This window comes from Pteronotus mesoamericanus, unplaced genomic scaffold (assembly GCF_021234165.1).
Source record: "Pteronotus mesoamericanus isolate MK-2021 breed Mesoamerican mustached bat unplaced genomic scaffold, CSHL_Meso_final contig_180, whole genome shotgun sequence".
In the NCBI taxonomy this organism is placed as follows: Eukaryota; Metazoa; Chordata; class Mammalia; order Chiroptera; family Mormoopidae; genus Pteronotus; species Pteronotus mesoamericanus.
In genome coordinates, this window is record NW_026555076.1 from 7,539,958 (window position 1) to 7,555,830 (window position 15,873).

The window sequence follows — 15,873 nt, forward strand, 5'->3', positions numbered from 1 at the left end:
ATAAGGAGACTTCTTTCAGACAGAATGAGGACTCCGACCATGTCCAAGCCAAGCCAAGGGGTGCAGGCCTTTTTGCCCTTTCTCTGTGTCCCCCAAGTCCTCCTGCTGCCCATACTGGCCGATGTCTATATTAGGTCATCTCTCCTCAAGAGAGAACTTACTCATCATCAACAACTGACCATCACTGGGCCAAGCAGGGTGATGTGAGGGAGGCAGGGGCTGCGCCCTTCCAGGGGGACAGGTTTCATCTCCTCAGTGGCCTGTTTTCCCAAGGCCTCCTTGATTATTTCCAGCCTTGGGGCCTTCTACTTCTTGGAAGGGCTACAGTACCTGAAACCGGACAGGACGGTTCCCAAAACAGGACTACTGTTGTTTATTAACATGGTATTAGCCTATAAAAATAAATTGATTTAAACTGGGCTTTTTGCATATAATAATTTACTTTACAATGCTGGGTCTGAAAAAAATCTATCAATTTTCATCTCATAAAATAAACAACAATAATAATAATTGATAAAAAACAGTGAAGACATTTTAGTGATTTCCCTGCACAAGGCACTAGATAACATATTTTCTGTCTCTGTGTCTACCACTGTTTCTCTCCACTTCTATTTCTTTTTCTTTCTTTTTATCTCTATTTTTCTTCCCATTTAATGTACTCAACATTCCTAAGGATACCATTATATAATGAGAAAACTGAAGGTAAAAATGAAATTTCACAGTCTATAGATTCTGCATGGAGGCAGTGATTGAATAATGACGACCTGACCCAAGAGTCTGAGCTATGGCACTAAGTCAAGGCAATTATTTATTTTGCCTTACAAATATTGACCTCAGCCAATATGGTAAACTAAGGGGAGGGAGGTTCATCTCCAAACAGTTAGAACCTTAAACCTCAGCTGGATATAGTTGCTCTGTCAATTGGTACTTCTATTCTCATAAGATTGACACCCTATTTTTTAAAGCCTATCATTAGTGTTACTTCTGCAGAATCAAACATAAAACTGTTCTGACAAAATGCTGATACAATCCAGAGTCTGTGGTCCTCCCATTAAATTAATAACTGCTGAGGATAAGCTCATGATTAAAAATTACAATCAATTAAAGAAATTACAAATCAATAAAAAAATTACCATAGGTACAACAGAGAATATTCCCTAAAAAGCCCATTAATTTAAAAAAATTATTTAAACAAAATAAGGTTAAAAAACAAGTAGTTTTTAAAAATAAATTATAATTTTAAAAATTAATACAGTCATCATAAAATATTAGGCAGGTAAAAGAATAAATTACCTTTACAGGAAAGAAAAATATTGTTCGTAAGGATCTTCTCGGCAAATTATCAGAATATAATAGAAAGATAAGGGGCCTTAAGAGAAGCTCCAACTTGAATTTTATTGCAGTTCTATAAAGAGAGAAAGAATGGGAAAGAGTCACAACTGAAAAAATATGACTGAAATCATTTTATAATAGGGAGAAGACAAACTCTCAGGTTGAAAAATCATCTCTAATCATCAGGGGAAACAAAACAAACACATAATAGAACATCTTCAAAATATCAAAGTAATAATAATTTTTTAAAACATTATGAGGAGGAAACATAGAGTGGAAAGTCTCTGACTGGCTGCAGGCTTAGCACAGCAGTAGAGCCAGAGGCGTCTGCAAATGTCCGGAGTCAATCCGGAATTATTTAATGGACTAAACCCTGATTGAAAGGGAGGGTGAATTTTCAGATTTGCAAAGACTAATAAAACTTGTTACTTTCAGAACCTTTCTGAATAAACAACTGAAGGATATCTGTCAGCAAGAAGAAAATTAAACATAAAAAGAAAGATTGGTCCACAAAAAGCAAGGGTAAATAACTAAGTAAAATATTTAGTAAATATTTTCAGTAACAGTGCTTTTACTCCAAATAATTTTATGACAAAAATAAGTTAATTTAAATTAATAATCAACAATGTGCTGGAGAAAATGGAAGCATTCTGCAATTTTATTATTCGGTGGATTAGAAATACTAGCAAATTTTGAATATCATTCAGTTAAGTATACATGTTAAAATGTTTATATTTAATTAAATAAATAGGATAACAGATATGTAATTTAAAACCATTGAAAGTCACACGTACATACATGCTCACAGAAAATAGAAATAAATACAAGGTAAGAATTCTGAAAAATTAATGCAAAACAATTTGGTAAGTAAACGATAGAAGGCAAAGTGATGAATGAAAGTGTATACTTAATAAAAATTGACATAAATGTATTTATATCCTTTTTATATTAGAAGCAATGTTGATAAAATAGGGTGATATAAGCTACATCTGGTTTACATGCAACATGACAAGGTCTAAGGAGGAATGGTCAATATGTAGTGATTTCTTCTAAGAGGTGTGATTTTATCTTAGCTTTGAAAAAAAGGGCCATATTTTGGATGCATGTATGAAATGGATAGTCTAGCTAGTACATAATAATGAAGTAATATTGTATAGGGGCAAAGTTAAAAAAAAGTACTGTGGGGGAGGAAATAAGCACATTAATGTATTTGAAGCAAAACTGTATGTGAGGGAGAAATAAACAGGAGTCCCATTCTGGAAGAATTTGCATTGGAAGACTAGAATCAATGGTTGCAACAAGCTGGAACCTGTAGTAAAATGAACGTAAATTTGTATATTTAATGAATCTGGAACCTTGTATAAGTCACCAAATGATCTAATCTATAGCCCAATGATGTGGAAAGTGAAGGAAATTATATATATTTATATATCTATATATCTATATCTATAGATATATAGATATAATTAGATGTATATATATTTTTCATGAATATAATTTAAATATTAAGCCAGATAATTTTTCTTAAGAGCTTAGTGTATTATCTGGCAAATGTTAGGACCATAGAAAATGTTAACATAGTATTTTTATAATGTACTTTCTTCTGCAATGTAGTTGTTGAAACTCCACACTTTTTTCTTTAAAGCAGAGCACAATGGTATTTCTGATGGTAGATAGGAAAGCTGCTTGAGAGTGCGATCAATAGAGCTGTGTGTTAGGAATGAACTCTGGATACTCTGTCTGCAATAAATTGAAACACTAGACTGAGTGGCTGACAGAGCTGTGAGAGAACCTGGTTCTCTTTTGTGTTCTCAATTCACTATTATGCCATCACATAGTGACTATTTTTTATCATAAAGAAGCACATAGAAGTTGAAAGAGAGGCTAGTTTCTAGATTGCAATAGTTGTCTTCAAAATGTGTTTAGTATTAAACTGCACCATTATGCTAGTTAATAAATAAAATTTATGAATGTTACTCCCAAGAGTTCACCTGTGGTAAACATATAAGCACATTTACTTATGTGTTGAAAACGCACAAATACTTTCTAAGATTGTTATATAAAACAAACAAAAATAATACAAATGTATTATCATACAGTCTCCCAGAACCTCTTATTTAAGAGTCAGTAAAGATAAAGAAATAAGTGCTGTTAAAGCAGTGGTCTTCAAACTGACATAAACCTATGATTTACCAGAAAATACATGGCATGAATAATTTAAAGAGGATAACTTTTTAGATCCTCAATTTTTATATGTACTCTTTTCTAAAATTATCCCACTGGTGGTCCACACTTTCCAAACTTTCACAATAACCAGTTTCCCATTTATAATAAAAAGAATACTTTTTATTCATTAATGAGGTATTGCCCTTAATAGAGGGGGAAAAAATCGCTAAAGAACCAAACATAGAGTAATTGTAAAATCCTGACCAACTGAGGAAAACCCTGTGATCATAAAATGCCTGTAAGATATATTAAAGTGAGTCATAATGACATATAAGCAAATAATATATAACAATGTCAAAATTTTGGCATTGTTATAAACCTGTGTATGTATATATATATTTATATCTATCTAATCTATATATTACTTATCTTGATATTCATTAATAAGAGAGTGTAACAAATAAGTATATTAATATATTTACCTGAAATGTTTGAGAAAGAGAAGTTTTTTAACAAAACAAAATTCTATTAAAGTTTGACCTGCCTGGTTGTTTTAACAATGGAGACTTGCTTTATCATTAAATCAAGTGTGCATGTTTTAATATATTGAACCTAAACTTATGGCTCAAAATATTTTCATAAAAGCACTGTAAATTACTTTTGCAATAACAATATAAAATAAGCCAGAAATGCATACTTTGCAAATGTTAAATTTATTTATTTTAAATGTAGCATTCATAGTTTGATCAAGGCAGAAATTGCTCCCATATTTTAAACAGGAATGAAATGGAAACCGGAAAATTTGGCAGTTCGTGCTGCCTGTCACCACCAAAACCAATAAGCAGAGACAGGGATTGAATTTTTATGGGAGCTTTATTCAGATGGCTGGGCAATCTGAGAAGATGGTGGGTTTGTACCCTAACAGACCATCTTACATTTCCTTTCAAGCCAGTCTTTTTATAAGGGGGCAAAAGTGTAGCTAAGAGGTTTGGAATTCAGGGAAAAATTTAATCAGATAAAAGCTGTAGCATTCTTTCATCTGTGCCCTGGGTAGTGGTGGGTGTCCCACCCTGCATCTTGATGGCTTACAGTCCTCCTGAGGCACAAAAATGGAACTGCTTGTGGTCTCCTGGAGTCAAGGTGGGTCATGTCTTCAGCTCCTGAAACAATAGCTTTTTACATGCATTGATTACTAAGCTTATTAGCTATTACCTGAAACTTAAAATTTTTCCAACATTTGAGTCCCTCATCAAAATTAAATAGCAAATTCCTTACAAAACCATTAAACAGTATAAATGATGAAAAGATCATGAAAACCTTCACCAGCTTTCAGATTCCCTCATAGTTTTCAGAGAATTAAGAAACTGCTAGAATCACAGGAAACCATACCAATGATTAATCTGCAGCATTAAGGAAGTTGATTTACAGGAAAATGTCTTGAGCTCACTATAAAACCTGTGACTACTACAGCTTCCATCTGGGCTAGAAAAATGGTAATATAGCTTCTGCCCCTCTTGTGCTCTCTAAGTCTCATGGATATGACTTTCACTTGCAGAATGTACTTCAGGACTCTCCTGTCAAGTACTTTTAAAAATATATTTTATTTTATTTTTGGAGAAGGGGAAAGGAAAGAGAAAGAGGAAGAGAAACATCAATGTGTGATTGTCTCTTGTGCACCCCCTAATGGAGTCCTAGACTATAACCCAGGCATATGCCCTGCCTGGGGATCAAACTGGCGACCCTGTGGTTTGCAGGCTGGCACTCAGTCCACTGACCCACAGCAGCCAGGGCTGTCAAATACTTAAAAACAAATTGTAGTTCCAAGCCTGGTAGTCTCTGTGATGGAGCAAAGAGAGTAAGAGAAGGCAAGACTGTTGTTTACTTGCCAATAAGCAATCATGCACAAATGTTAAATTTTAAAATGTGAGTCACGTATTTCTTTTCCAAAAACCCTTTAAGGATTAAGCAAGGAAGAACTTTGAATGCAAGTGTTCTAGTGTCTTATCTAGAGCTGTGATAAAATACCATAGAATACCATTGAATGGGTGGCTAAAAAAACAGACATTTATTTCTCTCAGTTCTGGAGGCTGGTGAGTGCAAAGTCAAGGTGCAGGCAAATGTGGTTTTTGGTGAAACCATCTTTGTCTTTCAGATGATCGCTTCCTCATTGTGTGCTCAGATGGAGGAGACAGTGAGAGTTCTGCCTGTCTTCCTCTTCTTATAATTGTGGACACAAGTCTCGTCTGAGGGGGCAAGGGGAGATGACCCTCAAGACCTCTTCTAAATCTAATTATCTCCCAACAGTAGTTTCTCCAAATACTATTATTTTTAAGAGTTAGTGGTTTAACATGGGGATTTTAGAGGGACAAAACATTCAGTTCATAACATAATAGTATTCTCTATTTTTATCCTCTACCATACTTCTGGTTTCTGCTGTGCCCTCTCAGACACTATTTCAAGTTGGATGTTTTTCTTATGTTTTTATTTCTGGCTCCCTGGCATGACCTCCTGCTAAATCCTTTCATATCTGGAAAGTTGTCTCAAAATTTACATCTATCAAAGTTATGTGCTTTACCCTGAGGTTGTTGAGTTGTTACTGCTTGTCAAGGCGCAGTTCCTTGCTGTTTCTGTCCAATGATTTTTGGCCAAAGAGTCAACAATACATATCATACTTCCTGATGTGTTTTTAATGTCTTCTTTGTGAAAATAACAAGTTAAAACAGACTTTTGTGGTGTACAGTCTATGATCTTTTTATTGAGGTGAAATTTATATAACAAAAATTAATAATTTTACTATACAATTCAGTGGTATTTAATATATTCAAAATGCTGTGCAGTTATCTACTTGTAAGTAATTCCATCACCCCAAAAGGAAACCCCATACCCATTAAGGAATCACTCCCCATTCCTCCCTTCCTCAGGCCCTGACAACCACTAATCTGCTTTCTGTCTCTATAGATTAACCTTTTCTGGATATGTCATATAATGGAATTATATGATATGTGGCATTTTATGTCTGGCTTCTTTCACTTAGCATAATGTTTTCCACATTGTGGCATGTTTTAATACTTGGTGCCTTTTTAAAGCTGAAATAGCATTGTATGGCTATATCATATTTTTTAACTCATTTTGTTAATTAACATTTACATTGTTTAAACCTTCGGCTACAAGAATAGTGCGGCTATGAACATTCGTGTATCTGATATGTTTTCATATTGAGAGAATTGCCTGTTGTGTCCGAACTTCTTTTAATTCTACACTGGATAGAGAAAGCTGTTGAGAGGGACACACTTTACAGCTTAATTTTTTACAGGTGTGAATAAAGCTACAAACAAGAGTTGAATCTGATAGATAAAATCAGTTCTTGCTTTGCATCTGATTGCCTTGAAATTATGAATAAAGTGTTTTAGGAATAATATTTTGTACCAAAATTTGTGCTAAGTTAGTAAATAAGCAATAATAACTGTGATAAAAAATAACACTAATTGAATGCTTAGTGTATATCCATTACAAAGCTACATAATTTGAGTCACTTGTTCTTCACAATAAACTATTATACTGACTTTATAGATGAAGTCACTGAGGTGGAGGAAATTTAAATAAAATTTAAATAACACATCCAAATATCATAGCTAATGAATGTTGGATACAGAATACAAATCCAGGGAAGTTGGTCCCAGAGACCAGTTTCTTAAACTTTGCACTTCTTTTTTTCACTAAAAGTCTCAATATTTCTCCCCACTTTTAACCCTATATTATAACACAATACTGATTTGATCTCATTTGGTCATTAACTATTAACTTCTACAGATTTTTATCTCATTAACCTCAAACTGCAAATGTGCTGCAGCGGCCCACGAGAACCTTTGTGATGTGGTCCTTAGGTGCACTGATCAGTCTTCCCTTCACACATTCTACTCCTTGCATTTTCTGTTTTATTTGCCTAAAGGAAATTTACTTAATTTAAGTCCTTTTCAATTGTTACTTCCTCACAAAGTCATCCCATGTCAACCTTACTCTAATCATTTATCTATTCTCTCAGCCTGTTGTATATTTCTTTTATAGAAAATATCACTACCTAATGTACTCACACACACATTTATAATTTAATGTGTCCCCCATGACTCCCATCCATGTAAATTCCTTCATGGTAGGGACTTTATTTGTTCATGTGTTTCTAGTGTCCATCATCACATCTGTCATTTGTAGGATATACATTTGATGTATGAATAACTTCATTGAGTGAATCCCATGTGTATGTGAGCTTCCCTGGATATTACCTGACTTCACAGGATACTTAATACTTAAGGTATGCAATGTATCTTCTCCAACCTTAAACTATTGTCTTAGATCAGTCTTCTAAGCCTTGACCATCTCTCTTCAAATGAGTTCATTTCATGGAAAATGTCACAAACACAGTTTGGGACCTGACTCACAGACACTCCACTGTACCTAGGCATGTCTGAATATAGGGCCAGCAAAGTTCAAGTTAATACTCTGCTAGGTCAAGTTCAAGGAGACCCAGAGAAGTTGATTCTGATTTTTTACACCTTTTGAAAATTTCCCTTGGAAATTACTTCAGAGGACTAGTAATTTGTTTGTCTGGCTCATTTAGAACTGGCTTCAAGGAAAGTACATTAATTGCTTTCTGGCTTTGAACAGAGACCAGTGGTGCATTGGTCAGGTTCATATTAATATAGCTGTGGTCAGGTACACACAATTGTTCATCTTTGCCACTGGTTGACTTCCAGTTTTAATTTTATGAATCTTTTAAAATTTGTTTTTGTTGTCTTCTTTTATATATATATATATATATATATCTATTCATATATATTCTGATTTGTTCCTTTGTGGAAAGAAGGCACAGATGGCTGTTTTCCTTTGTGTTACTTTTTTGTGTAACACTTCTAGTTGTCTTTTAAGGTGATCAGAACAATTTGGTCTTTAGAGTAGAATGAGCTTCCTTCTGAGTTTACTCTATCTCACTTGGAAAGACCTAGCATAGAACCTATTCCTGTTTCTCTCAAACAATAGAAGAAAAACCCAGGTTGAATATTAATATCTAATTTTATTTTTACTTACTCAAAGAAATATTTATGAAGATATATTATCAGTGGCAGGTTTCTTCCAAAGTCTGATCTGTATATCCATTGTACCAGAATAACTAGAGAGTTCTTGTCACTGAGCTCCATTACAGACTTGGTGAATCACTAAGGCTGGGTAATAAACCCAGAAATTTAATACACTTCATTGGTGTTTCTCTGTCACACAAAACTGGGGAAGTATTCACCCATGGGCTTTAAACTTATTGTTCTTTGATATCTTAAAATTTGCAACACATTTTATAAACACTCCATTATTTATTTGAAATTATTTTTTAAAATGTATTAGTTGGTATTTGAAGTAATCTACATACAAAAACACAAGTTTAAAAATATTTGTACATTTTTAGTTTTGAATTCAAAACACTACTTTTAGTTGGTATATTTATTGGATTATAGATGCATAGATTCCATGATATTTGACATTTCTCATCAAATTGATGCAATTTTCATCTTCACTATGTGAGAACATGGAATATATATATGGCACTTTGTTGTTGGTTTTAGTTACCAAATATATATCCTGTGGAATAATAAATAGGTAGACATAAATCATTATTCATTGTAGAAAATTTACTATATCAATCAAAACTATAATGTCTTTTTTTGGATAGTATAGACAGATTCCAAGTATAATCTTCCCTCATTTATCATCATTCTGAGAAAAATATTGCAAATCTATATCTCTTATCCCATCCATAATGTTAGAGCATGTAAAATATATCTTCAATTTATTTGAATGCCCATATATGTCACATGTTTTGATGTATTAAACTAATATTCTATTTTTTATTCTTAAACCTATGGCTTGGGGGATTTCTGTAAATATATTTGATTGTTCTACTGAATGGATTTCATTCAGTCTCCTTTAATATGAGGCTAGCTTTGCTGGAGTTCTCACTCTTTTCAACAATCACTAATATTAGTATTAAAATTAGAAAATGGTGGCTATAAAAAACTATAACAGCAAAAGCTACTTTCTGAGATTGTATTGTTGATGCAAACATATCTAATGTTTTAAAATAATATTAGTGGTTATTGGTTTATTATTTACTATATACATATTAGGAATATGTTCATTTACATGATTTCAGACAACTTATAACTTGTCAATCCAATTCACTTAGAACTAACATAGTGTTATTTGAGAAAGTTTTTCAGATGTCATGGCTTGGAAATGGTAGAGAGTTAAAAACTGTAGAAATATTTTTTAATTATTTGTGAGCTAAAATACAAAGTAATTTTTCTACCTAACAAACATGTAATCCTTTTTCTCCTAACAATTACAAAAACTGAGTACAAGCTGCCAAAGACCATCCAGTTATTTTCCTCCCTTCCTTTGAAAGAAGCAAAGAGGTTCATAAGCTCCCGGAGCTAGTAAGCCCCTGGTGGAAAATTTAAGGTCTTCATGATATTCTCTATTACTTCCTCAGCATTCCTGCTTTTTAACTGGAGATAAGCTTTTCTTTGCCAGATGCAGAAATACTATTCTTCAAGTAGTTTGAATTATTACATGCTATAAATTACACTATATTGAATTATATTTGTTACATAATATTATTTATAAATTACCATTGTATTATACCAGATTTTAAGAGAAGTTTGTTATATAAAAGAGAGTCTTATGTTAACAATCAGAAAGCTCTGAGTTAACTATATTTTGTTGGGAAAGTATTTTAATATCTCTGGACACTTTCCCTATATATCTTTAAAGATTTTGGTGAGTTTCAAAATAAGGTATACATTCTATAGAACTTCAGAAATATAATATATATAATATATAATAACAGTATGTTATATTTTACTAATTAAACATTCATATTGCATGCTTTATGTTATTTATTTTGTGGTATTGAAACATCTTGATTTTTTTTAAAACTACCCAGAATTGCATTTGTTTATCATAGACCAAGTTAGCACAGATAGAGTTAGAGTCCAAATCCTTATAGACTTAACAATCCAGTGATATTTTATGAACTGAGTTTCCTCCTATATTTATGATTCAATCAATCTCAAGAATCCTAAAAGCGCTTTTGTAATTTTACATGAATATCTTCATACTGACCCTTGAGTAAGACACACTTTAAGAGCGCCAACTCATATGAATAAAATGTAGCCCATAAAGAACCATCTTTGAGTTAAATATCTTGCTCTTTATGCTAATCAGCAAAAATAATAAATAGAGGCTTCCAGGTCATAGTAAAATCAACCGTATTGAAGTAATTGTATGACAACTAAAAATGAGTCTTCAAACTATGGTAATATAGCAACATTTACTATGTTCATTGTAATCATGTAGAAAATTATGTGAAAAAATATTTCTAAGGCTTGTTATCTATTGTTGTACATGGGATACTATGGCTATTTCATAACTGTAATTTTGAAATTCGAAGAAAGAGAGAAAGTAGTTTTAATATGTAGGACATTAGAGTTAAGCAGTTTGGTGTCAACACAATGAGAAGTAGATTTAGAAAACCCTGGAGAAGGCAAAACAAATAAGCTATTCAGACAGAAACCTGTACCTTTGCCATCAGAATAGAGAGGATGAGATGAAACAAGCCTCAATGGGTGAAACACAGTTCATGATACAAGCACATGCTCAGTTGTTCTCATCTACCTTGTCTCAGAACTCTTCTTGTGTCTTTCCCAGGAAAGCTGTTGTAAGGGGCTCAGGACAGCTAGGTCACTCTGGAGGAAAAACAAAAAGATCCAAAATGTATTCTAGAAAAATGAAATTCTTGACATTATTTAGTCAAACAGCAAGAATTCAGGATTCATGTCTCGAGAATATTGCTATTATGCATAAAACAAGCAATTCTGTGCATCAAAGTAAAGACAAATTTTAAATATAGTAAGGATAGGGAGTTGCTAGTTTGCAATCTTGAGTGTACGCCAGGTATAATTAAAAACTTGCTCCCATATACTAAGGGGAAGAAGAGACTGTTGTTATTAGGTTTCCTTGGTTTACATCCAGATAAACTGTTTTATCCTAGTCTTACACCAGGTTCACTTTCACAAAAATGTAGGAATTGGAAGAAATGTCATCTTTCTTGAAAGTTCTGTGAATGTCTACCTTTAATATCCCTGCACTCTGAAAGATTTTTCTGATGGATAATGTTGGGAGAAACATTTACTTTATATCCTGAGGTTACTAGGACTCTGGGATTATTATATTACAGTACTTCTCAAACATTAAAAACAAAACAGTTCTTAGAGCAGGAGAGAAGGAATGCTTATCTCCAGTTGTCTGGAGGCATATCCTACACAGCCTTAGTGAACAAAATAAATTTTTTTTAATTAAAAGATTTTCAAATGAAGTATGAAAATATTTCCTAACAGATGTCATATGAATGTAGTTTCAATATAACAATACTTCAAAATTACCACTGACTAAACTCGACACTCCAAAAAAGAACATTACATTTATGCTGAGAATAAATGCATACTCCCTTATAAACTACCATTTAACTCTATTCTGGAAGGGTCTATACATTAGTTTAAAAAGCCCAACCCCGTGACTATCATTAAATATAAAATATAAATAAGTATTTATGAAATGACAATAACAGAAATGATTTTAATTTAATAGAAGGACATGACTATCTATTTAGAATATCCCTAGATTTACAATTTCTGATATCAGTTCTGCATCGACTTAATTTTTTTATTTATCTTGCATCAATACCTACAGTCTAGGGTAAAAATATAATGAAAATATACATCTAAGCACCTGGGCTTCTCTAACAACAACAACAGCAAAATCAACAGGTTCCATCAGTTGTCTATCAGTTATTGTTTTTGAAATAGATTTCTTAAAAGAATATGTACATACACAAACAACACAAAACAATTAATACTTCACAGAAAACTTGACAGTAGTGTGAAGTGTACACAAAGCAATTGGCAAGAGTGCTAAATGAGGTTGCCAAATACCAATTTCCAAAGTAGGTAGGAAATCTTTTCCCAAATAGAAGAACATACTTTTTATGTCTTCTATTCTTAAATTTTATTTAGTAACAGCATTTGGAAGTATACATTTGTGATTTATTCCCAAGGGTTGTAAAAGCAAATCTTTAAGTGATGTGTTTTTTTTTTTTTTATTGTAATTTATGGTGTGTTTTTTGTGATCTATTTTACTCTTCAATCTGTCATTTGGTTTGAAATCAGAAGTATTTCTGAGAAACAAAATACTGCAATTAGCTCAAAACTCTTTGTTTTGGCAGGTTTTTGTTTTTTTTTTCAGTGACCTATATATACATTGAAGCTTTGAAAGAGAGTGTATGTCTCAAAGCTTAATTTATGTTATTGTTAGAATTTCAAGATTTAAAACAAATTAATTTGAGAAAAAGTGGTGCATAAAAAGATATATGAAGCCTGGAGTTCTCCTAAGCTCTATTACTAACTTTATAATTTTATAAACATTTTGACCTAAATTTTAATACCTATAACATGTTTCAAAATGAGCTTTGTTTCCTTTCTAAAACTAAAGTTCTACGGATACACTCACACACTGTGGCACTGGCAATTTTTCAGCAGCACGATGACTTTCATAGTCTATCATTTCTAAGAATGTAGATCATCAAAATAATGTCACAAAACCATTTTTTGGCATTCCTTACTGCTTATTGGAAATTTCTTGACAGGTGAGTTCATCAAAAGTGGCAACTAACAATTAATTGTATTTTCCCTCACGATAGCTTCAAAGAAAAGTATTGACTACAACCTGTATTTAAGACCCCAGGAAATGTCATTATTTTTGCCTCAGAAAACATAGAATTTGGATTCACCAAAGCAGTAGAGGTAAATATCTTGATATTGAAACTTAAAGTATTTTCTCCCTTTACTGTCCCTCCATCCAGCTAAATTGGGGGTCCTTTATGTGAAGATTATTATCGAAGAACTAAAGATTTTGTCTAAAGATTTGTTTTTGTCATGTGCTGTAAACACTTTGTCGAGTGATATGCATTGGAACTGATATATCTGCTAATAATGTCAGATTTCCTTTGATTTAGATGCTAGTTTTAAAGACAAAAGGAAATTTGGAAATGGTGCTACAAGTAAATTTCTACACAATCCATCCTAACAAACTATAGAAATAATATGATCTTATAAAATCTAATGACATGAACATCATTGTCAGCTATTAAGCTATACGGATAGGACTGCAGAATGACAGGTGAAAAAACAAAAGAAACAGAATAACTAGTTATACTATGAGTTAATGAATGGGTCTTAGGTGGTTTTCTTCTTGTGACCTTTAATACTCTTAATTGTATTAAAAGATAATTGTATATATGTAAATTTTCATTGTTTTCAAATCCTTAGAGACCATGGTTTGACTTGTTTTGTCATCTCTGCTCCTCCGCTCTCTTTCTATGCCTATGCACACACACTCCCTTGCTCACAAGCACACTTAACATGCACAAAACCTTGGAAACCAGCAGGGATGCAACCAACACATCCATCTGAACATAAATCCTTCATTTCTGCATTTGTATGTAAAAGGAAGCTTAACTAAGAACAAATGAGAAAATTCAGATTTAAAAAAGAGAGACAAAAAAATGAATGTTAAATACAAAGCTTACAAATATTAAAAGTAGTTTAGCAAAGAATATTTCTGTTTATCTCACTTAAAAACTCTTACCTTTTTGCTGCTACTGTGCTCATTGCTAGAAATATTTTATTATATGCCGTTAACATCTCAATAAAACTGGAATAAAAAGAAATAAATAGTCTAACTTCCCTTGTTTTGTTTTAAAAGGTTTGGAAATGCAGCCTATTTGAAATTATTTTTAGGAGTTCTATTTCTCAGTAGCACTTATGAGATCCAGCTCTTTATTTATTTTTATTTCTTATAAACAATAATTTAATTCTAAATTTACCAAAAAAATCACAAAAAATAAAAAATAGATAATATACCTATAGGGTGAATTTCTTGTTACCCTTTGGTGAATATCGTTATAGACATTTGTTTAAGCATCTATACATAAAGAAGGATGGCTGTATTGTATGTGCGTACATAGACAATTGAATGGATGGATAGATAACAAAGAGACTGTTATATTTTAAAATAGAATACAATTTTAAATATATTTATGATAAGAATTATTAAATGGAAGTAATTCATCTCTCTTAGTATGATAGTGTTAAGGCAGTGTTGTTTTTTAGTCAAATTAATTTAAGTCATATATTCTCAAAATACATGGGTTGCTGAAAGAAAGAGCTTGGTTTTGGTTGAGTGTAGCTCCTGAAAATTCACATTATATTCTACAGAGCTACCTAATTCCTGAGGTTAGGCAATGCCATAGCCATGCCAGCCTGTCTTTATCTGTACCTATTTATCGGTCATCTATTATCTATCTATCTATCTGTCATCTATCTATCATCTATCTATCTATCTATCATCATCTATCATCTATCATCATCTATCATCTATCATCTATCTATCTATCATCTATCTAATCAGAGTTTATTTTATTCAGTCAGGGTTTGTTTTAGTAAGAAGAGTTTCCTCTCATTTTTTCATTCCTAAACATGTCTTAAAAATGACATGATCAGAAGCTATTCATTCCAGTATTTACCCCTGTTGCCATTAGCATGAAGCACTGTCTCCGTTCAATGCCTTTGCCGTCATTTTCCAAAGCAGTTTACTCCTAACTCACTCATTTCAACCAACCAACTTCAAGAAGGGAAGGCACTGGTGAGAACCGTGAAGATTAATTCCATTCATCTTCTTTCCTCAGTGTGATTGGGCCAGAGGAGCCCAAGTACAGTGGTACCCCTTATCCAAAGTTTTGTTTTTCATGGTTTCAGCTACCTGTAGTCAACTAAGTTCTGAAAGTATTTAGTGGACAATTCAAGATATAAACAATTTATTCCCTTTAAACTGACTTGCCTTTCTCAGTAGCGTGATGAAGTGATGAAATCCCCCCATGTTCCGTTCCGTCAGGCCAGGATGTGAATCATCCCTTTGTCCAGCAACCCAATGCTTCGTAAGCTCCCCTCCCCTTATTCACTTTATAGTAGAGGGTTATCTGATTGCCTGTCAGGATATTGAAAGGCTTGTGTTTATGTAACCTTTATCTTAATTAACAATAGCCCCAAAGTACAAAAGTAATGATGTTGGTGATTCGAGTATACCAAAAAGAAGATATGAAGTGCTTCCTTTAAGTGAAAATGTGTGTAGAGTATGATAGGATATTTTGAGAGAGAGACAGAGGTTACATTCATAACACTTTTATTGCCATAATTGTTCTATTTTATTTTATTTTTT